The sequence below is a fragment of the Juglans microcarpa x Juglans regia genome, chromosome 3S, assembly GCF_004785595.1.
Source record: "Juglans microcarpa x Juglans regia isolate MS1-56 chromosome 3S, Jm3101_v1.0, whole genome shotgun sequence".
NCBI classification, from domain to species: Eukaryota; Viridiplantae; Streptophyta; class Magnoliopsida; order Fagales; family Juglandaceae; genus Juglans; species Juglans microcarpa x Juglans regia.
Window position 1 is genome coordinate 15,378,217 of NC_054599.1, and position 24,908 is coordinate 15,403,124.

The 24,908-nt window shown below is 37.4% G+C and overlaps 1 pseudogene; it reads right to left on the bottom strand.

The window, feature by feature from the left end:
• On the bottom strand, positions 1-24,908 carry LOC121257067 (annotated as a pseudogene).

Consider the following 24,908-nt stretch of genomic DNA (forward strand, 5'->3'; position numbering starts at 1 on the left):
CACAATAGTGTTTTTTATTATGATTCTCACATAGTGTATCAAAATTCACATAAACCCCAACTGCTCACAGACTTTTGATGGCTTCGCACTACATGAGTGGTGATGCACTAGTCTAGTACTAGGACGCCACTTCTACTTGGCAATTTCCTTCTTGGCAAGCCTTCACTGATGCTCTTCAACTTGTTTTGGCCCCACTGATTACGAAGACCCCATGGAGGCCCTCACTAGACTCAAACAAGCGCCCTCTGTTGCTGCTTGCAAAGGGCAATTTGAGGCCCTTTCCAATAGGGTCCGAGGTCTTCATAATACTCATAAACTCAGCTACTTTCTTAGTGGACTAAAGGATGATATTCGAATACCACTTCATATGTTCAATCCCCTCAACTTGAATGTAGCATTTGGCCTCGTATGTATAAAAGAAGAATACTTAGTTAGTTCCAAGAAACCATTCAAATCATGGGGAGACAGAAATTATTCACCAACATTCACTAGTCAAACATCAACTCCTTCAGGAGATCATCACAATATCATAAATAAACCAGCTGCTCAACCCAAGAAAATGTACTCAATGCAAATGGATGAAAAATGCAAAAAGGGCTCCACTGTGAAGAAAAGTGGAATCCATTACATGTTTGTAAGTCCTCTAAAGTTTATTATATGCATGTTGTTGATGAGCCTCAAGATGAAAAATCTAAGGAAAATTTTTATGACTCCACTGATGCTGTTGATAGTGGTACAACCCAAATTATTGACATCCTGCTATTTCACTTAATGCATTGACTGGTACTCCCTGCCCCAATACAATGTGTGTATGGGGTAAACTTGGCACAACTTCAGTTGTGATTTTAATGGATTCCAGAAGCACCCACAACTTCTTGGATCCCTCACACGTTAAAAAAAAAATAATCTGCAAGTCGATGTCTCTGGCCAACTTCAAGTAATAGTGGCTAATGGAGAGGAATTGCAAAGCCCGAGTTGTTGCAACCGTGTGCACACTACAATCCAAGGTAATACATTCTACCCCAACTTTTATGTACTTCCTTTATATGGTTGTGATGTGGTTTTGGGCATTCATTGGCTGAGGAGTATAGGGCCAATTACATGGGATTTTACAAGTTTGAGTATGAAGTTTAAATGGGCAGAAAATTGGGTTCAATTACAAGGGTTATATAGCTTAATCAGTCCACTATTACAAATAAGGGTAATAAATTCCTTATGTCTGCAATTTCTAAATGCAAGGGCCTTCAGTTGTAGTTAATGGAAACTACCTTAGACTCACCTAAGTTGACTTGTTACCCTGAAATTGACACATTACTGTTACAATTTAAGGTCGTATTTCAGGAACCAGTGGGACTTCCTCCTCCAAGATCTCAGGATCACATAATAGTGTTGATGGATGGCACTAACCCTATCTCTACCTGACCCTACAGATGCCCTCACTTCCAAAAAACAAAGATTAAGAAAATTGTGAATGAGCTGCTCACCACTGGAGTTATTAGACCTAGCTCTTGTCCCTTCTCATCCCAAGTGCTTTTGGTGGGGAAACATGATGGTAGTTGGTGGCTATGTGTTGATTACCGTGCTCTCAACAAGGAAACTGTGAAGGATAGATTTTCCATTCCAGTATTTGATGAGTTACTATATGAACTACATGGGTCCCTCATTTTTTTCTAAACTAGACCACAGGTCTAGATATCATCATATAAGAGTGGTTCTAGAAGATGTACATAAGACAGCCTTTCGTACCCACGAGGGCCACTATGAATTCTTGGTTATGCCCTTTGGGTTTCCAAATGCACCATCCACATTTCAGGGATTAATGAACACGATTTTTAAGCCATTTCTATGAAAGTTTGTACTTGTTTTTTTTTTTTATGATGTTCTAGTTTACAGCAGTTGCATGCAGGAACACCTTAACCATTTGAAACAGGTGCTACAAACCCTTGCTAAGCACTATTTGTATGCTAAAAGGTCTAAGTGCTTGTTTGGGGGGGATGAAGTTGAATACTTGGGGCACATTCTCATTGGATAAGGAGTTAAGACTAACCCTAAAAAGGTGGCAGCCATGCTGGACTGGCTAGCTCCTAAAAACAACAAATCCTTACGAGGATTCTTGGGTCTTACAATCAATTATCTTAAATTCATCAAGACCTATGGTATTATTGCTGCCCCCCGACTGATTAGCTTAAAAAGAACACTTTTACATGGACTGGCACGACTACTCAAGCTTTTGAGGAGTTAAAAACAGCAGTGACATCACCCCCTATGTTGAAACTGCCAGATTTCTCTCAAACCTTCATTGTGGAAAGGGATGCTAGTGGAAGGGGTATAAGTGTTGTTCTTATGCAGCAAGGGCAACCTATTGCATTTTTTAGTAAGGCTTTGAAAAGAAGGGCTTTTGCTCTATCCACATATGAGATAGAGTTGTTTGCCTTGGTCACAACAGTTCACAACTGGAGGCCTTACCTATTGGGCTAAGCCTTCAAGGTAAAAAATGACCAGCAGGCTTTAAAAAATTTGTTGGAGCAAAAAGTGGATACTGTAGCACAACAGAAGTGGATTACTAAACTGTTGGGTTATGACTTCAATATTGAGTACAAACAAGGCAAGGAGAATAAAGTAGCTGACGCTTTAACTCAAAAATCTAAGGTTGAGCATGTAACGCCCCGTTCCCGGAGGTCTGGAGAGTTAACTCTTAATACCTAAAATCAACTTAAATAACACAACTATAAAATCTAGAAATTCCCATTAATATTAATTCATTTAATCAATCCAAATATCTAAGTTCCTCTATGGGGACAATAAAGAAAATCTCAATAACATAAATTAAAAACTCTCAAAAACTCGAAATTATACTTAACTCATCAAGTCAAAATACCCAAAAAATAAAATCAGTTTACCAACTACAACTCTCAAATAAACACTTGTACCCTCAGGCACTTATTCCATTCCGATCATCACACCTTGCTAAAACTTCCTACTCTTGTTCTCCAACTGAACCATCAAAATTATCTAAAAAATATATGGATATAAGGGGTGAGTTATCAACAACTTAGTAAGCAGAGAACATATACCAATGTGTAAACATGAGCATTTACAAAATTCAGAATGCAGAAATAAAATATTTTATTTCAGAATGCCGAATCAGAATAACATTTTCATAATGGAGCGTCAAACCGTGTTATAAAAAATATCAGAGTGAAAGTTCAAAAATATACATAATCAAAATCTCTTTGGCATAGCATAAACTGAAACATCACATCTTATCTTACAATATCAGAACAAATACAATGTTTAACCCCCATGGTAGGGTTGTGCAAATCCCTGTAGCTAATCGAGGAGAAACAGAATGTGAATCTTCCCCTTATTCAATCTCGGAGCCCCGAGTGTGCACATAAGAAAGACCACGCAAAAAACTACTTTATTTCCAAAGTGGGTGCACCAGAAACAGAAAAGTTGGTACCAACCCAAACAGAGGCCACAGTTTTACACCCATAGTGAGGTCAGAACGGAATAGAAACAAAAACAGAATGTTATGCCAAAGATTTTCAAAAATCACATCAGATTATATCAGAGTACTAAAAATCTTCAGAGCAGAACAAAATTATATCACAATATAATTTAAGCACAAAATTTCATATTCGCTCACTTTTTTCAAAGTTCAGGAACAGAACGTCAAAAATAGGCTCATGTCTACACCAGTCATGACAGAAATTAATTTCTTCTTAAACAGAATCTCATGAGTAATGTCGAAAATTAACTGAAGTAGTTCGAATTTCTTTTCATAATCAAATATGTATATTTTCCAAAAATAACCTCAGCTCATTTTATTTTAAATGCAAAGTCTAGCATAGGAACTCCGCTTACCTGGACTTCTTAGCTTTTTCAGAATTTTCCTCAAAAATGTCGAACAATAATTAAACGTCACCTATAAAATAACCACGTAATTATCGTAAGTTTCCAATTAATCACGTATTTTGATATTTAATCTTAAGTTTCTAAAATAACCTATTTAATTCTTCAAAACCTAGAATTCTCAAAATTCCTAAAATACCATCAGTATCCACTTAATCGAATTCGTACCAAAAAAGAATTTAATCGAGTAAGTATTAAGATAATTATAGAACTCAATAAAAAAATTAATATTCAAAATATCTAAAATTACCAACAGGATTTTATAAATAAATAGAATACATTGCCTACTAAAATTTTCATAAAATAGTTCATGACAAACTCATCTCTTAAGAAAAATAGGCTTACTTCTATTAATTGACAATATTATCAAAATACAATATAATACTTAATGGGACTTAAAGTAAAACCCATTTAAATATAAACCCTTATAATAAACAAAACTTCTCACTCGAAAACGTTACGCTAAAACCGGGAACTTTCCATATACATACATATATATTAGGTTAAAACCTTACATATAAATATACGTGTATATATATATATACATATATAATTACATCTTAAGTAATAAAACTAGCAATGAACATAAACGCATGAATATTATACATGCATCGGCACAATGCGCGATGGAAGGTGGTGCACTCGGTGGCTATGCACTAGAGCGTTACGCTCGGCAACGGCCTCGGTGGCTATTAACGGTGGCACAACTAGGCATGGCTGAGTTGCTGGACTACAGGCTCCCTTTGCGCTGCGGAGGAGACATCCGAAAGGGATGGACAAAATGCAAAACTTGCCATGCTTGGAGGAGCAACGAATTGCTCTGTTTTCGGAAGCTAAAATAGAGTATGCCGTGAGTGCCTCTCCTTCAACGGATAGGCGACGGTTGTTGGCCTCCTGTGGTGGTGAGGACGGCTGGAGGGTGGCGCTGTTTGCACAGAGGATTGCTGTCCATGACTTCAAGTGGCAGGGTAGCGGCGTCACAAGAAGGAAAGAAATAGCGTTGCGTTACAGCTTGGCCAGCGGCTGGGTGTTGCACGGCTTGGGTTGGTTCTACGACACCAAGGCAAAGGAGTGCTCTATAGTGGCTATCTTACGGTGTTGGTGGTTTGTGGTGGAGGATGAGGGGAAGGAGGGACGTGATCGAAACGAACGATTGTTGTGGATAGTGATTCTCTACGTGCGTTGGTGGCGAATGCCGTGGGAGTTTTGCAGCAGCTAGGCTTGGTAAACCAACATGGGTACACTTGTGTATATATATATATACATTGGCGGTGAAGATGAAAAAAAAACCCTAGAGATAAGAGAGTTACGTGCATCCGGACGGAGAAGAGTCATGCATGTGTGTGCATGTCGTGAACGAATGCGTGTGCATGCATGCCATGAGCAAAGCGAGCACTTACGGGTGAAAAAGAAACATAGACGGAAAAGAAAAAAAAAATAAAACATGCGGAAAAATATTTTACGTGTGAAGAAAATAAAACAAAAATAAAATGAACAAAATCAATAAATAATCAAAAATTGAGTTTGATTGGATTTGAGTGTTACATTCTCTCCCCTTAAAAAAATTTCGTCCTCAAAATTTGTTAGTACCGCAAGCAAAGCCTAAATAATTATCCACTACAACAATTCATGCCTATACCAAACTTTAATCATATTGTCGGACCTAATTAATATACCAAAATTGTCGAACCTAACATTCCAAATTCTAACCCTCCAATATTATCGATCGTATTCTTCCATATTTTCCCTAGCCATACACGTTTGCGCACACTGCCATTTCAAGTCTAAAATTAAAACCTCAATAATAACGAAATAAACTCTCAAATTATCACTCACCAAAACAACGCTTCCGCTGCTCACTCTAACAACTTATAGTCATAAAAACATTGAATCTCATACATCAGAAAAAAAAATAAAAAAAATAACCTCCACATTTAACCAGTCCGCACAGGTTTTTTTTTTTTTCCGTCACAACTAACTAACAGAGAACTCCTAAAATGATATAGTATAATGAAAAGTTCCAAGCTTAAGTCCTGACTAACCTCGATTTACAAATTTCAAATCCTTAGAAAAATCTACTCTCAACCAACTTCAATATTCTAAGCTATACGATTAAAACAGTACCATGCAAGCGTGATTAACCCTGACTCAAATAAAAAGATTTCAAGGATAAATAGAGTGAGGTACCTGTGATCTCATTGTTATCGCCCTCAGCATCTTCAGCTGTCAATGCAAACACTCAAGCTGGTCCCATTCGACGTTGATTATTTCGATGATTCGCTTGTTGGGAACCCGAATGTGGTTTAGGCTTCTTGTTGTCTGTCAACAGCAAAGGGCATTCCCTAATTAGATGTCCAGTCTTACCGCATCGAAGACATGCCCCCATTTCCCTTCTGTACTTTCCAGTATATGCATGATTAATAATTTACAGAGGCTGTTCGATTGATTTCCATGTATTTGCTTTTGCCCCGAGCTGCTCCAATCATTTCTCTTTTTCCACGGCCCTTGATCCATCGCTGATTGAGACCCCTGTGGCGCAATCCTCTTCCTCTGTTCCAGCAGTGCTGCGCCTCTTTGAAGACTCCGCTCAAAAATTGTGACCTTATTCACCAACTCTGAAAAGTTCTGTATTTGAAAGCCCACAATTCGTTCATAAATCTTTTCATTCAGCCCTTGTTCAAACTTACAAGCCTTCTTCTCCTCATCAAGGATCAAATATGCAGCAAAACATAATAACCAGATAAATCTAGCTGCGTACTGGTGTACTGTCAAAGCTCCCTGTACCAAGTTAGCGAACTCCATAGCCTTGTCATCTCGGACTGAGGTTGGGAAAAAGCGTTCCAGAAAGATTTGCTTGAAGTGCACCCAACGAACTATATCTGTCCCTTCCGCTTCTCTGATGGTTCTTTCAGAAATCCACCATCTTTTTGCTTCTCCCGTTAGTTTGAAAACAGAGTATAGAACCTTCTGTTCGTCTATGCAGTTTATAACGCGGAATATCTCCTCAATATCTTGGATCCAGTCTTCTTCTAGGGTTGCGTCTCCCCGACCATCGAAGGTGGGAGGATACATTTGATTAAACTGTTATATGGTGCATCCCCATACATCTTTTGTCGCATTCATACCTGACACACTTCTTTCTCGACGACGAGGTGGCATCCTGATAACTTGGATTATTAAAAGAATATATTACAAGAATAAAGGGTTCGTACAAAATAAGCAAATGATGATAATAGTAAAACAAACATAAGTACGCATAAAATGCGTACACGCAACAATAGTAACAATATATCTCCAAACTCAAAACCTTCAATTCTAACGAACGCCTTGTATGAGGTCTACAAAAACGTAACGAACCTCAATCAACATAAGCATCTCAAGAGATCTATAAAATCCTACCTCTCAAATTCCATAGTACATCTTTCCTAACGACTAAAGATTCTTAAACTAAAGTACTGATAAAATCACCTCTAACAGTCCACAAATGTCCACACCACAACACCGGAAATTATTTCCTCAACGTCATGATCCAGTGCTTACAAAATTCTAACACCTTAAATCTGAAATTTATTCCTAAACCCACAGATATCTAAACCACCAAGGTTTATAGTAGGAAGAATTCAAACCTATCTCTGATACCAACTGTAACACCCCATTCCCGGAGGTCTGGAGAGTTAACTTTTAATACCGAAAATCAACTTAAATAACACAACTATAAAATCCAAAAATTTCCATAAATATTAATTCATTTAATCATTCCAAATATCTATGTTCCTCTATGGGGACAATAAAAAAAATCTCAATAACATAAATTAAAGACTTTCCAAAACTCGAAATGATTCTTAAATCATCAAGTCAAAATACTCGAAAAATAAAATGAGTTTACCAACTACGACTCTCAAATAAACACTTGTACCCTCAAGCACTTATTCCATTCCAATCAGCACACCTTACAAAAACTTCATACTCTTATTCTCCAGCTGAACCATCAAAATTATCTGAAAAATATATAGAGATAAGGGGTGAGTTATCAACAACTCAGTAAGCAGAGAACATATACCAGTGTGTAAATATGACCATTTACAAAATTCAGAATGCAGAAACAAAATATTTTATTTCAGAATGCCGAATTAGAATAACATTTTCATAATGCAGCGTCACACCATGTTATAAAAAACATCGGAGCGAAAGTTCAAAAATATTCATAATAAAAATCCCTTTGGCATAGGATAAACTGAAACATCACATCTTATCTTATTATATCAGAACAAATACCATGTTTTACCCTCGTGGTAGGGTTGTGCAAATCCCGGTAGCAAATCGAGCAGAAATAGAATGTGAAGCTTCCCCTTATTCAATCTCGGAGTCCTGAGTGTGCACATAAGCAAGACCACGCAGAAAACGACTTTGTTTCCAAAGTGGGTGCACCAGAAACAGAAAAGTTCGTTCCAACCCAAATAGAGGCCACAGTTTTACACTCGTGGTGAGGTCAAAACGAAACAGAAACAGAAACAGAATGTTATACCAGAGATTTTTAAAAATCACATCAGATCATATCAGAGTACCGAAAATCTTCAGAACAGAAGAAAATTATATCACAATATAATTTATGCACAAAATTTCATATTCGCTCGCTTTTTCAATGTTCAGGAACAGAATGTCAAAAATAAGCTCATGTTTATACCAGTCATGACAGAAATTAATTTCTTCTTAAACAGAATCTCATGTTTAATGCAGAATAATTAACTGAAGTAGTTCGAATTTTTTTTCATAATCAAATATGTATATTTTCCAAAAATAATCTCAGCTCATTTTATTTTAAATGCAAAGTCTAGCATAGGATCACCGCTTACCTGGACTTCTTAACTTTTTCAAAATTTTTCTAAAAAATGTCGAACAATAATTAAACGTCACCTATAAAATAACCACGTAATTATCGTAAATTTTCAATTAATCACATATTTCGATATTTAATCCTAAGCTTCTAAAATAACGTATTTAATTCGTCAAAACCTAGAATTCTCAAAATTTCCAAAATACCATTAGTATCCACTTAATCGAATTCGTATCGAATAAGAATTTAATCGAGCAAGTATTAAGATAATTATACAACTCAATCAAAAAAATTAATATTCAAAATATCTAAAATTACCAACAGCATTTTATAAATAAATAGAATACATTGCCTTCTAAAATTTTCAAAAAATAGGTCATGACAAACTCATCACTTAAGAAAAATAGGTTTACTTCTATTAATTAACAATATTATCCAAATACAACATAATACTTAATGGGACTTAAAGTAAAACCCATTTAAATATAAACTCTTATAATAAACAAAACTTCTTACCTGAAAACGTTACGCTAAAATAGGGAACTTTCCATATATATACATATATATTAGGTGAAAACCTTACATATAAATATACGTATATATATATATATATAATTACATCTTAAGGAATCAAACTAGCGATGAACATAAACGCATGAATATTAGACAAGCAGTGGCGGCAGAGACTCACCGAGAAGGTAGCGTGCGACGGCGCAGTGCGCGATGGAAGATGGTGCACACGGTGGCTATGCACGAGAGTGTTACACGCGGCAACGGCCTCGGTGGCTATCGACGGTGGCACGACTCGGCATGGCTGAGCTACTGGACTAAGGGTTCCCTTTGCGCCATGGAGGAGACATCCGAAAGGGTTGGACAAAATGCAAAACTTGCTGTGCTTGGAGGAGCAACCAATTGCTCTGTTTTTGGATGCTGAAACAGAGTATGCCGTGAGTGCCTCTCCTTCAACGGCTGGGCGACGATTGTTGGCCTCCCGTAGTGGTGAGGATGGCTGGAGGGTGGGGTGTTGTTTGCACAGAGGAGTTGCTGTCCATGACTTCAAGTGGCAGGCCAATGGCGTCACGGGAAGGAAAGAAATAGCGTTGCGTTATGGCTTGGCCAGCGGTTGGGTGTTGCAAGGCTTGGGGTGGTTCTACGAGACCAAGGTGGAGGAGTACTCTGCAGTGGCTATCTTACGGTGTTGTTGGTTTGCGGTGGAGGATGAGGGCAAGGAGGGACGAGATCGAAGCGGACGATGGTTGGACAGTGATTCTGTGCATGCGTGGCAAATGCCGTGGGAATTTTGCGGCAGCTAGGCTTGGTAAACCAACATGCTTGTATATATATATACAATGGCAGTGAAGAAGAAAAAAAACACCCTAGAGATAAGAGAGTAACGTGCATGCAGACGGAGAAGAGTCGTGCATGTTTGTGTGCATGTCGCGAATGAATGCGTGTGCATGCATGCCGTGAGTGAAGCGAACACTTTTGGGTGAAAAAGAAACATAGTCGGAAAAGAAAAAGAAATAAATAAAAAATGCGGAAAAATATTTTACGCGTGAAGAAAATAAAACAAAAAAAAAATGAACAAAATCAATAAATAATCAAAAATTGAGTTTGATTGGATCTGAGTGTTACATTCTCCCCCCTTAAAAAAAATTTCCTCCTCGAAATTTGTTAGTACCCCAAGCAAAGCCTAAATATTTATCCGTTACAAATATTCATGACGATACCAAACTTCAATCATATTGTCGGACCTAATTAATAAACCAAAATTGTCGAACCTAACATTCCAAATTCTAACCCTCTAATATTATCGATCGTATTCTTCTATATTTTCCCTAGACATACACGTTCTCGCACACTGCCATTTCAAATCTAAAATTAAAACCTCAATAATAACGAAATAAACTCTCAAATTATCACTCACCAAAACCACGCTTCTGCTGCTCACTCTAACAACTTATAGTCCTAAAAACATTGAATCTCATACTTTAGAAAAAAAAAAAAAAAAAACAAAAAAACCTCCACATTTAACCAGTCCGCACACTTTTTTTTTTTCGTCACGACTAACTAACAGAGAACTCCGAAAACAATATAGTATAATCAAAAGTTCGAAGCTTAAGTCCTGACTAACCTCGATTCACAAATTTCAAATCCTTAGAAGAATCTACTCTCAACCAACTTCAATATTCTAAGCTATACGATTAAAACAGTACCATGCAAGCGTGATTAACCTTGACTCAAATAAAAATATTTCAAGGATAAATAGAGTGAGGTACCTGTGATCTCATTGTTATCACCCATAGCATCTTCAGCTATCAATGCAAACACTCGAGCTGGTCCCATTCGACGTTGATTATTTCCCTGATTCGCTTGTTGGGAACTCGGATGTCGGATAGGCTTCTTGTTGTCTGTCAGTAGCAAAGGGCATTCCCTGTTAAGATGTCTGGACTTACCGCATCGAAAACACGCCCCCATTTCCCTTCTGCACTCTCCAGTATGTGCACGATTACTAAACTTACAGAGGTTGTTCGATTGATTTCCATGTATTTGCTTTTGCCTCGAGCTGCACCCATCATTTCTCTTTTTCCACAGCCCATGATCCATCGCAGATTGAGACCCCTGTGGCGCAGTCCTCTTCCTCTGTTCCAGCAGTGCTGCACCTCTTTGAAGACTCCGCTCGAAAATTGTGGCCTTATTCATCAACTCTGAAAAGTTCCAGATTTGAAAGCCCACAATTCATTCATAAATCTTTTCATTCAGCCCTTGTTCAAACTTACGAGCCTTCTTCTCCTCATCAAGGATCAAATATGCAGCAAAACGTGCTAACTCGATAAATCTAGCTGCGTATTGGTGTACTGTCAAAGCTCCCTGTACCAAGTTAGCAAACTCCATAGCCTTGTCATCTTGGACTGAGGTTGGGAAAAAGCGTTCCAGAAGATTTGCTTGAAGTGCACCCAATGAACTATTTTTGTCCCTTCCGTTTCTCTGATGGTTGTTTCAGAAATCCACCATCTTTTTGCTTCTCCCGTTAGTTTGAAAGTAGAGTATAGAACCTTCTGTTTGTCTGTACAGTTTATAACGCGGAGTATCTCCTCAATATCTTGGATCCAATCTTTTGCTAGGGTTGCGTCGCCCCGACCATCGAAGGTGGGAGGATGCATTCGATTAAACTGTTCTATGGTGCATCCCTATACATCATTTGTCGCATTCATACCTGACAAACTTCTTTCCCGACGACGAGGTGGCATACTGATAACTTGGATTATTAAAAAATTATATTACAAGAATAAAGGGTTTGTACAAAATAAGCAAATGATGATAACAGTAAAACAAACATAAGCACACATAAAATGTGTACACGCAACAATAGTAACAATATATGTCCAAACTCAAAACCTTCAATTCTAACGAACGCCATGTATCTGATCTATAGAAACGTAACAAACCTCAATTAACATAAGCATCTCAAAAGATCTATAAAATCCTACCTCTCAAATTCCATAGTACATCTTTCCTAATGACTGAAGAGTCTAAAACTAAAGTACTGATAAAATCACCTCTAACAGTCCACAAATGTCCACACCACAACACTAAAAATTATTTCCTCAACGTCATGATACAGTGCTTACAAAGTTCTAACACCTTAAATCTGAAATTTATTCCTAAACCCACAGATATCTAAACCTCCAAGGTTTATAGTATGCAAAATTCAAACCTGTCTCTGATACCAACTGTAACGTCCGTTCCCGGAGATCCAGAGAGTTAACTCTTAATACCTAAACTCAATTTAAATAACACAACTTTAAAATCCAGAAATTTCTATAAATATTAATTCATTTAATCAGTCCAAATATCTAAGTTCCTCTATGGGGACAATAAAGAAAATCTCAATAACATAAATTAAAAACTATCCAAAACTCGAAATTATCCTTGACTCATCAAGTCAAAATACCCGAAAAATAAAATCAGTTTACCAACTACGACTCTCAAATAAACACTTGTACCCTTAGACACTTTTTCCATTCCGATCATCACACCTTGCTAAACTTCCTACTCTTGTTCTCCAGCTGAACCATCAAAATTATCTGAAAAATATATGGAGATAAGCGGTAAGTATCAACAACTCAGTAAGCAGAGAACATATACCAGTGTGTAAACATGAGCATTTACAAAATTCAGAATGCAAAAATAAAATATTTTATTTTCATAATGCAGTGTCACACCATGTTATAGAAAATATCAAAGCGAAAGTTCGAAAATATTCATAATCAAAATCCCTTTGGCATATCATAAACTGAAACATCGTATTTTGTCTTATCATATCAGAACAAATACCATGTTTAACACCTGCGGTAGGGTTGTGCAAACCCCGGTAGCTAACCAAGCAGAAACAGAATGTGAATCTTCCCCTTATTCATTCTTGGAGCCCCGAGTGTGCACATAAGAAAGACCACGTAGAAAACCACTTTGTTTCCAAAGTGGGTGCACTAGAAACAGAAAAGTTGGTATCAACCCAAACAGAGGCCACAGTTTTACACCCGTGGTGAGGTCAGAATGGAACAGACACAGAAACAGAATGTTATGCCAGAGGTTTTCAAAAATCACATCAGATCATTTATGCACAAAATTTCATATTCGCTCACTTTTTTCGAAGTTCAGGAACAAAATGTCAAAAATAAGCTCATGTCTATACCAGTCATGACAGAAATTAATTTCTTCTTAAACAAAATCTCATGAGTAATGCAGAATAATTAACTGAAGTAGTTCGATTTTCTTTTCATAATCAAATATGTATATTTTCCAAAAATAACCTCAGCTCATTTTATTTTAAATACAAAGTCTAGCATAAGAACCCGGCTTACCTGGACTTCTTAACTTTTTCAAAATTTTCCTAAAAAATGTTGAACAATAATTAAACGTCACCTATAAAATAACCACGTAATAATCATAAATTTCCAATTAATCACGTACTTCGATATTTAATCCTAAGATTCTAAAATAAGCTATTTAATTCCTCAAAACCTAGAATTCTCAAAATTTCCAAAATACCATCAGTATCCAGTTAATCAAATTCGTACCGAATAAGAATTTAATCGAGCAAGTATTAAGATAATTATAGAACTCAATCAAAAAAATTAATATTCAAAATATCTAATATTACCAACAGCATTTTATAAATAAATAGAATACATTGCCTACTAAAATTTCCATAAAATAGGTCACGACAAACTCATCTCTTAAGAAAAATAGGTTTACTTCTATTAATTAACAATATTATCAAAATACAATATAATACTTAATGGGACTTAATGTAAAACCCATTTAAATATAAACCCTTATAATAAACAAAAGTTCTCACCCGAAAACGTTACGCTAAAACAGGGAACTTTCCATATATATACATATATATTAGGTTAAAACCTTACATATAAATATACATGTATATACATATATATAATTACATCTTAAGAAATAAAACTAGCGATGAACATAAATGCATGAATATTAGACATGCAACGGCGGCAGAGACTCACTGAGTAGGTATCGTGCAACGGCGCAGTGCGTGATGGAAGGTGGTGCACTCGGTGGCTATGCACTAGAGTGTTACGCTCGGAAACGGCCTCGGTGGCTATCGGTGGTGGCACGACTCGGCATGGCTGAGCTGCTGGACTAAGGCTTCCCTTTGCGCCACGGAGGAGACGTCCGAAAGGGTTGGACAAAATGCAAAACTTGTCGTGATTGGAGGAGCAACCAATTGCTCTATTTTCGGAAGCTAAAAGAGAGTATGCTGTGAGTGCCTCTCCTTCAAGGGCAGGGCGACGATTGTTGGCCTCCCGTGGTGGTGAGGACGGCTGGAGAGTGGTGCGTTGTTTGCACAGAGGTGTTGCTGTCCACGAGTTCAAGTGGCAGGGCAGCGGCGTCACGGGAAGGAAAGAAATAGCGTTGCGTTACGGCTTGGCCAGCAGTTGGGTGTTGCACGACTTGGGGTGGTTCTACGAGACCAAGGCGGATGAGTGCTCTACAGTGGTTATCTTACGGTGTTGGTGGTTTGCAGTGGAGGATGAGGGGAAGGAGGGACGAGATCGAAACGGACGATGGTTGTGGATGGTGAGTCTGTGCATGCGTGGGTGGCGAATGCCGTGGGAGTTTTGCGGCAGCTAGGCTTGGTAAACCAACATGGGTACGCTTATATATATATATATACATTGGCAGTGAAGAAGAAAAAAAAAGACCCTAGAGATAAGATAGTAACGTGCATGCAGACGGAGAAGAGTCGTGCGTGTGTGTGCATGTCGAGAATGAATGCGTGTGCATGCATGCCATGAGAGAAGCGAACACTTACGGGTGAAAAAGAAACATAGATGGAAAAGAAAAAAAATAAAACATGCGAAAAAATATTTTACGTGTGATGAAAATATTTTTCTTGAGTTGCAGGAATTGTTGACTACCAACCATCCAGTCCAAAAGGGATAAACTCTACAGAATGGCCTAATACTCAAGAAGGGCAAAATTGTGGTTAATACCCATTCTCCCTTTAAAAGAAAAGTCCTCAAGTTTCCCCATGAAGATCTGCAAGCTAGACACTTTGGGTTTCTGAAAAGTTACCATAGGGACAAGAGAGATTTCTATTGGCAAGGCATAAAACAGGACATCAAAAAGCTTGTGAGGGAATGCTACACCTACAAGATTAACAAGGCAGAAACTGTCCCTTATCTAGGCTTACTACAACCCTTTCCTATATCTAACCAAGCATGGGATGCCATCTCCCTTGATTTTATTGAGGGTCTACCTAAGTCTCATGAGGCTACAGTTATTTTAGTGATCGTGAATAGGATGACCAAATATGGTCATTTCATTGCCCTATCACACCCTTATACTATGGTTGTCGTGGCTCAAAAAGTTTTTCAAAAGATTTTAAGACTCCATGGCCTTCCCAAAATTATAGTCTCAGATAGAGACCCAATCTTCCTCATTTCTTTTTGGAAGTCTCTGTTTGAACTACGAGGCTCCACATTGAACTACAGTTCTGCATACCTACCAGAGACAGATGGGCGAATAGAAGCACTTAATAAACCCTAGAAGAGTACCTCAAGTGCTATTCTGGGGCAAAACCTAAGGCATGGGGCTTAGTGGTTGTCAATGGCTGAATTCTGGTATAATACTTCTTACTATACATCTACGAAATTATCACCCTTCGAGGCTTTATATGGGTACAATCCTCCTAAGCTTCTAACAAACATTTTGGGTATAGCTGCAAATAATTCAGTGGATAGTTCATTGAAGAGCAGAGAACAACTCAAATCCCTACTCAAGCATAATCTAGAAGCTTCACAATCTAGAATGAAATTGTATACAGATGAAAGGAGAACTGAAAGGGAATTTGAGTTAGGAGACTGGGTGTACCTCACACTCCAACCCTACCGTTAGAATTCAGTGGTGACCCATTCTAATCTCAAGCTCTTGCAGCATTTTTTTAGGCCTTTTCGCATCATCCAACGCCTGGGTAAGATGGTGTACAAGCTTGAACTCCCCTCAGGTTCCCACATCCACCCTGTCTTCCATGTCTCATGCCTGAAAAAGAAATTGGGAGATCAAATCGCACCCTTACCTCAGCTTCCCCCAATAAATATAGAAGGTGAAATGTTAACCTGAACCGGAAGCCATTGTTGATCACAAAATCGAGCAACAAGGTCATCGTGCAGTGACTAAAGTCTTGGTAAAATCGGTTGGAACTTCAGAGGACAATAACACGTGGGAATCACTCTGTAAACTACGTGATCTATACCCTCACCTTGTGGACAAGGTGTTTTAAGGGGGAGGGATTGTTAGGGTTCCATGGGGGCTGGCTCGGGGAAGGAATGGAACTCAAAGGAAGGGGACTACGAACAAGACTAAGACTTCTGAAGTGAACTATCGAGAACAAGACTTTTGTCTTCAGCCAGATCTCGCAACGCACCATTTGGGCAGGATTGAAGTGCAGCGTTTCAATGATAGACCACACACACGGTTTAATGCAATAAGGATTTGCCGTTTAGTTAATATAGTTGTCATTTACTTTATGCTTACTTTTTATAGTTGTCGTTTTGCATGTGTAATTCTGTTATCCTTCCTGACACATGTAACACTACCAATGGATCAGTTACAATGTCAGAACCGTATGTATAGGTTGAATTGGCAAAGGGTAGGGCATCTGGAAAAAGACTAAAGGAATATTTTTTCGAATTGGAGGTTAAGGAATCCCTCGAAGTACCCTAATGGCCACTGATGAGAATGCAAAGTGTCATATTTTTTCTCTTAATTTTTAGTCTTTTATACTTATTTGGTACCTAAATATACTCATTATTCTTATATTTTTATTTAGGAAGCAAATGGAGTCGTTTAATGCAAAATGAAGCTAATTGGGTGATTCTGGACAGTTTCGACACTGCTTCGTAATCTGGGCATAACTCTCTCATCCGATCTCAGATTGAGATGATTCAAGATTCTATGGAATACCAATACAAATATCTACAACTTTCATATTTTGAGTTTTGAAATACTGGCTGAATAAAGGTCGAAGTCGGGCTTGAAGTTGATGCACCTGCACTGCTGACATTTCAGAACGTTCAGCCTTATCGTGCAATTCAAATATGCGATTTAATTGAAGAAGTTTTAGAGATCTGGTGCACGAAACTTACAACTGGAAAACAACACTTTCCTAATTATATTAGGACTATTTTATTTTTAATATTTCCCTTAATTAAGTCAGATTTGGATATGATTATTTGTGGATAATGTTTAGAATATTTTAGAAGATTTGGTAGGATTCTAATAAGAGGCATGAACGTGTAAAAGAGGGAAAAAAATCATTATACTAGGGCATTTCTCTCCCCTCTTCTCTAACTCCTCCTTCCAATTTTCATGATAGTTTTGTGTGGCTAAACTTTCATAATTGGTCGAAGGAAATTGGAACCTCGGAATCAATAAAACTATGAGATCTGATTTGTTTTTAATGTTCAATTTATACTTTGAGTATCGAATGTTTTCTATGCCTATTTTCATGATTGTCTCGTTTAGTTACTAGGAGGCCTACTAGTTTATTATTCGTTGCAATCTACTGCTAGATTATATATCAAAGCCGTAATTGTTTAATCCCTCTAATTTGTGAAGCAATTAAGATTTGATTATTTGCTCCGTCAGAAATTATTAAATCTTATGAAGAACGCTCGATGAAATTAAATGTAACTGCTTGTGCTTGTGTTGTTTAGTTTCATCGATCTCTCTAATTCTTAAGGCAGCTACTAGATTAAACCTTTAGCTCTTGTCTTGGGTTGTTTAGTAGTTAGGGTTAATTAGATCGCTTGTTTTCTAATCAACTGCGACTAAAGAGAGATAAGAAAATAATTTCAACGGTGAATATTCAAAGTATGAATTAATATATATTTGCATCGATGATCAGTTGTAAAATTCCAATAGTGGATGTTGACTTAGACCAATTTTTGTTCTTTTGATTGATTTCGATACTTTAATTTGAATTGTTCATTAATTGTTCTTCTTAAAATTGTTTTCGTTATACTCAAAGCCCCCCAATCCTTGTTCACGTAACACAAAACTAGGCTAAATACTCTCCGTGGGAATGATCCTTATTTGCACTACTACATGTATTTTTAGGAGTATAAGTTTTATTTTTAGTTGTCTGCAACAGCACACCAACCATCTGATTGTTTAGTGGCTTTTTATCAAACACCTGTGTTGTTCTTCCATTTTCACCCTATACGCTACTGCTAAGAGCATTTTTTTCTCACATTTTCATACAATCATCACAGTTCCTTACAGAACGGTTATTGATTTGCATTCATGGAGTTCTTGATTTTCCAAATATCTAGATGACGACATAAATATTACTAAATTACTGCAAAATAAAAGGAACAAGTCAACAAAAACAGCAAACCAACAATATTGTAATCTACTTATAAAACTGCCAAGGATAAATTACAAATGGGACAATACCACTGAAACATGTTAATTAATCTTAGCTACAGCTGAAGACGTGGGTTCCACGACTTTGATTTCCTTTCTATTTCATCCGTTCAAGGATTTTGCCGAAATGGTTTTAAGAGGTATAAGTAGATTATTTCGAAAAGTGCATATGCTGTGAACAGATCAGTGATTCCAATTACTTAAAAAATATGCCAGTCCAATAATGGATCCAACCTGAAATGTGCACGTATATAACACGAAGAACATCCATATGCTGTGAACAGATCAATGATTCCAATTAGTATATATTATCACCAACTAATTATTGTTAGAGATAAAAGATACTTTCCAAACTTCGTGCACGATTGGGATTGTAGAAGGAAATATAACTTAATTTATAACTTATAGTTTAAATAATAAATTCTATTATTAAAAAGTTATTTATTGTTTATTAATAAAATATTTAAAACACTTTCAAATATATTACCTTTGTTTGAAAAAAAATTAAAACAAATTATCTAAGGTAGAAATGACGATCATTTAATTTTTAAAAATTATGATCATATCTTTAAAAATTTGAAAGTTGTAATTATTTAAAAGTTATATGTCTAGCTAGAGAGCTCCTTTAGAACTTCGGAAATGTTCATAACGCGTTAGGGGTTTGAAAAAAATGTTTAATTAGTCTCATAAACTTTGTAATAATAAAATTAAGTTATTAATTGGTTGTTATATATTAAAGTATTTTTTAATCTTAAAAGAACTAAAATGTATGTTTCAAGAAAAATATCATTTCCTTCAAACGTGTTTTTTCGAATAAGGTGAAACGTAGTTTCAATTTTAAAGAAGATTGTCAATTGGCAGAAATACGCTCACAACTTTCTGATAATTATAACTTTCCCAATTGATTTTATCACTGGTATGACAGCACCTCAAATAAGCTTTTATGTCATTTCTACTTTGTAAAACATTTTTTACATTATTTTCAAACAAATAGAACATACTTAAAAGTATTTAGACATATAGTTACCAAATAATAACTAATCTTTTAATAATATAACATATTATTACAGTTAAAAACTTTAAAACTAAAAAATTATATTACCCGCCGCAATACGATTCAAAACATGGAATTCAACAGGGAAAGCCCCTTTTTCCAAAGGTCGCTTTTCTATTATTATTTATATGTGGCTTAAAGCAAGGCACGTTGATTCGAGGGAGTACAAATTCTACGCACGCACATTTGATGATGATGAACAAAATCGCTGAGCTCAAAATAGTCTACAAAAGAAGCAATCAAATTCAAATGGCTGCATGTTGAATTGAAGAAGCTTGTAAATTTATCAAACACAAAATCAAGGTTTCAAGCAAAAGAAACTCTTGAAACTCGAGATAACAATACCACATGAGGTCTACATACCATTACTTAACTATAAAAGGCCAATTAAACACAATGGCCATCACAATCAAAATTCACATATACTTATTATGATTCTCACATAGTGTATCATTTGACAGTGCACTAAAACATTTTGACTGGGACAAGGTTCAGAGGTATTCTTTTCTGGGTAAGGCCAGCACCAGTCGATTCTTTCATGTTTATGTCCTCCTCCTTCATCCCTGCGGGCACTTTCCAACAAAACAATACAAAAGATTCGCAAGTGAAAGCTCAACGGTGGTCGCTCCCATGTATATCCCAGGACAACCTCTTCGACCAGATCCAAATGGCAATAGCTCAATGTAATACCCCGTATTTTTTTAGCTTATTTATTTATTTTATGTGGAAGATTTCCTTTTTTATATAATTAATTTAAATATTATTGTTCTTGTTTTTAAAAATTTATCGAATTTTTCTCGTTGGATTTATTTTATAATTTTTAAGTTGTGAAATTTATTTAGATGTGCTTTGGTGTTATTATTTAATGTTTATTTTAAATTTGCGTTTTGCTTTAATGAATAATTTTATTGTTGGACTTTAATTGTTATTGTTTTATTTTATTTTTTTCTTTTTCTTTTTCTTTTCTGTTTTTTTTTTTGCTCCCACGCACGGCACTACACGGTGCACGTCTATCTCTTTTCTTTCTCTAAGGTTTTCTTAGCACCCGTATATTTTCACACTTACACCCTAGACCTTCGAAACTACCCTGTGCCGTCGCTGCCACCAGCCTCCAAAGTTCACCATCGTGCAGCCCCTCCTAGTTCGACGTCAACTTCCATCTCCACGCACGTAAAACCGACGCCACCGTTAGCGTCCTTCACCTAGGCTCAACGCCTCTCTGTGCGCCATCATGTCCATCTCGGCCTCAGCCGCAGTAGCATGCCGTTACCGTGAGAGCGTCCCGCTCATACAAAGAGGTCAGCAACCACGGGAAACCATTGCTCCATGTGAGACGCTGAGCAAGCGGATCGCACGGCAAGAGACTAGCTCGGGCACGGCCAAAAGCCATCCTGCATCTTCACGGTTTTATCGAATCGTCTCCTGGAAAACCGCAGCCTCCCAAGGAAGTCAAGTCGCCGCTTGCTCCTCCTCAACGCTGCCATGCGCCGCCACCGTGACCCAGCCGTGAACCCGTAGCCTTCGATAGCCATCCCACAGCCTCTGTTTTTCACTCCCAAAACAGAGGATGGTTCTCTTCCTACCGTGAGCCATTGCAACCTTTAACCACCGTGAGCTTCTTCACATTGCGGCTCCAGAAATCGCCGGCGAAGTTTTTCGTCACCCCAGGTCCGCCTCTTGCCGCCCCGTCGCACGGTATCTCCCTCTCTGTTTTCTATCTCTCACGTTGGTTTACTCTCCCATAAGCTCTCTCTCACCGTGCATCTCTCTCTCTCTTTCTCGTCCAGTGCATAGACACCGAGTGCACCACCTCCCGTCGCATGTCGCGCCGTCACACTTCACCATCTCGGTGAGTCCCTGCCTCCGCTGCATGTTTTTCATTTATTCTGTTGTTTGTTTATCGTCTGTTTTACGTATAGGGTGCTTATATATATATATTTATATATATATATATGTGTGTGTGTGTATATTTATAAGTAAAGTTTTAACTTGGGCACTTACTAGTTTTAACCTAAAATATATTAGGAAAGTTCACGGTTTGAGTTTCGGCTGAGAAGAAATTTTTGTGTGTTGAGTTTATATTTAATTAGGATTTTGTTTTAAGTTTTAATAAATATTATATTGTATTTTGATAATATTGTTAGTTAAAGTAAGTAAATCTATTTTTCATAAGAGGTGAGTTTTTCATGAACTATTTTAGGAAAAGTTTAGTAATCAATGTATTCTTTTTATTTATAAAATATTGTTTGTATTTTAGATATTTTGAATATTAATTTTTATTGAGTTCTATAAGTATCATAATACTTTTTCGATAAATTTTCGTCTCCAGTACAATTTCGATTAAGTGAATATTGTTTGTCTTAGAAAATGTTGGTATTTTAGGTATTATGAGAATTTTAGGTTTTGAGGTTCTTAAAATAGGTTCTTTTAGCATTTTTAAGTTTTAATATCGAAATACGTGGTTGATTGGAAATTTATGGAAGTTACGTGATTATTTTATAGGTGACGATTAATATTTGTTCGGTATTTTTGAGGAAAGTTCTGAAAAGCTAAGAAGTCCAGGTAAGCGGAGTTCCTATGCTAGACTTTGCATTAGAATAAAATGAACTAAGGTCCTTCTTGGAAAATGTGCATGTTTGGTTATGAAAAGAAATCTGAAAACAACCTCAGATATTTGTTCTGCATTACTCATAAGTTTCTGTTTAAGAAGAAAGTATTTTCTGTCATGACTGGTGTAGACATGAGCTTATTTCTGATATTCTGTTTCTGAACTTTGAAAAAGATAGCGAATATGAAATTTTATGCATAAAGTATGTTTTGTGATCTGATTCTGTTATGTTTTGTACTCTGTTATGATGTGGCATCTGAAAAATCTTTGGCATGACTTTCTGACTCTGATTCTGACTCTGATATGGTGATTCTGATTCTGTTTTGCTCTGATATGTGGCCCTGTCATAGGATATAATAGTGACCTCTGGCCCTGTCACGGGAGATAATAGTGACATCTGGCCCTGTCACGAGAGATAATAGTGACCTCTGGCCCGCCACGGGATATAATAGTGGTTTTCTGTTCTGAGTGCAATCGCTTTGGTAACACGGTGATTTATGTTCTGCTTGGCTTTCCGCAGGATGCACAACCCTACCACAGGGGTTAAACATGGTCTCTGTTCTGATATGATATGATAAGACGAAGTTGTTCAGTCATGTTGTGCCAAAGGAGTCTTTGAACATGAAAAGTTGGTTTCTGAATATGAAATATTTGAGAAGTCGCTCTGATTTTCTGATAAAACGTATTTGTTTGAGATTTGCATATTGATACTGAAATGTTTTGTTTCTGCATTCCGAACTCTGTGAAAATGCTCATGTTTACACATTAGTATATGTCCTCTGCTTACTGAGTTGTTGATAACTCACCCCTTATCTCCATTCATTTTTCAGATGATTTTTTAATAGACCAGCTAAGGATTAGGATTATGGAGTATTGGTGAGATGATTTTTAAGCATAGTGGATTAATCATAGAAGATTTTTGAGAAGTGACGGATTTTATTAAAAAACTTTGTAGTATTCTGATGATGTTATATTTTGGAGTCTATAAATTTATTGATTATCAGGTTATATGAGTTAACTCTCCGGACACTCGGGGACGGGCGTTACACTCAAAATGTTGTCCTCTATAATCGACAGAGCTATCAACGAACCTTTCTGGGTAGAACTCTTCTGGGTTCCTCCAGTATTCAGGGTCTCGTCCTAGCGCCCAAGCATTTACTTGGAGCAACGAGTTGGGGCCAATGTCATAACCGCCGATCTTAACTTCTGCCATGGTTTGTCTTGGAAGAAGGATTGCGGCTGGAGGGTGCAATCTAAATGTTTCTTTGATTATCATCTTCAGGTAATGAAGATGAGTTATGTCGCTTTCGGTGACTTTTCCTCTGTTTCCAACGACGTTTCTGACTTCATCTTGTGCTTTTTTCATCGCTCCTGGGTTCCTTGCAAGCTCCGCCATTGCCCATAGCATGGTGACTGCAGCAGTGTTGCTTCCACCCAAAAACATATCCTGACATACACAGAAAGATTGCATAATTATGATTAGAACATACAAACCTAAGACCTGATCAGCTCAAGAAATTAAGATTAATGGAGAAAACACGCGGAAACGTGATAAAAAAACCATGGAAGGAAAGATCGAGTCCTTACGAAGAGGATGGCCTTAATGTTATCTTTATTGAACGGCGGAGCACCGGTGTTGGTTTGCTGATCCCTTTCTATTCTCAGCAGCACGTCGATAAGGTCTTCGTGGTCTTGTTCTGTCTTCTTGGGCTTGAGATGAAGATCAATGACCTCTTGCAGAAAATCATCCAAACCACGAAAAATCTTTTCGAGTCTTCGAATCAGACCAGAGCCTGTCAATAATCCATCCCACGTATGGAAAGAATTCACTTGCACTGAAGCTTGCAAACATGACTTCAGCCTCATGAACCACTTCTCGAAGCCTTTCATTATCCAAACCACTCCCACAAAAATTCTTTCCGAAAGCAGTCCGACAGAGTATATTTGCTGTTAGAGCCAACGTCTTCTCAGAAAGATCAACAGGGGTTGCAGAAGATGCAGACTGAGAAATTGAATTAACAAGAGAAGCTACTTCTTCCCTAATAAAGCGATATGACTGCACCCTAGCCACGCTAGAAAGCTCAAGAGCACAGATTTTCCTCATTTCTCTCCACTAATCACCGTAAGGTGCGAAAACTATGTCTTTGAAATTGTACGTCAGTCTCCCGGCGGTGGAAGAGACAGGTCTACTGCAACAGTCAAGATCATGAACCTTTAAGACTTGTCTTGCAGCCTCAACTGAAGGGATGTTAATAATTGTTTTAGAACCGATTTTGAGGAGCATGACTGGGCCATATTGTTTGGAAAGTTGCGACAAGGATTTGTGAGCCAATTCACCAAGCTGGTGCATGTTCCCAATAATGGGAAGAGTAGGAGGGCCTGGTGGAAGGCGCTTCTTTTGTTTTGGACCATTGATTTTGTTTTTCAGAAGAAGCAGTAGAGGGAGAAGAAAGAGAAGGGAGAGCCTCAGCCACCGGGGCACAGCATAAAGATCCATTGAAGGCTCCATCTTTGTTTGCAATGAGCTACTCTGA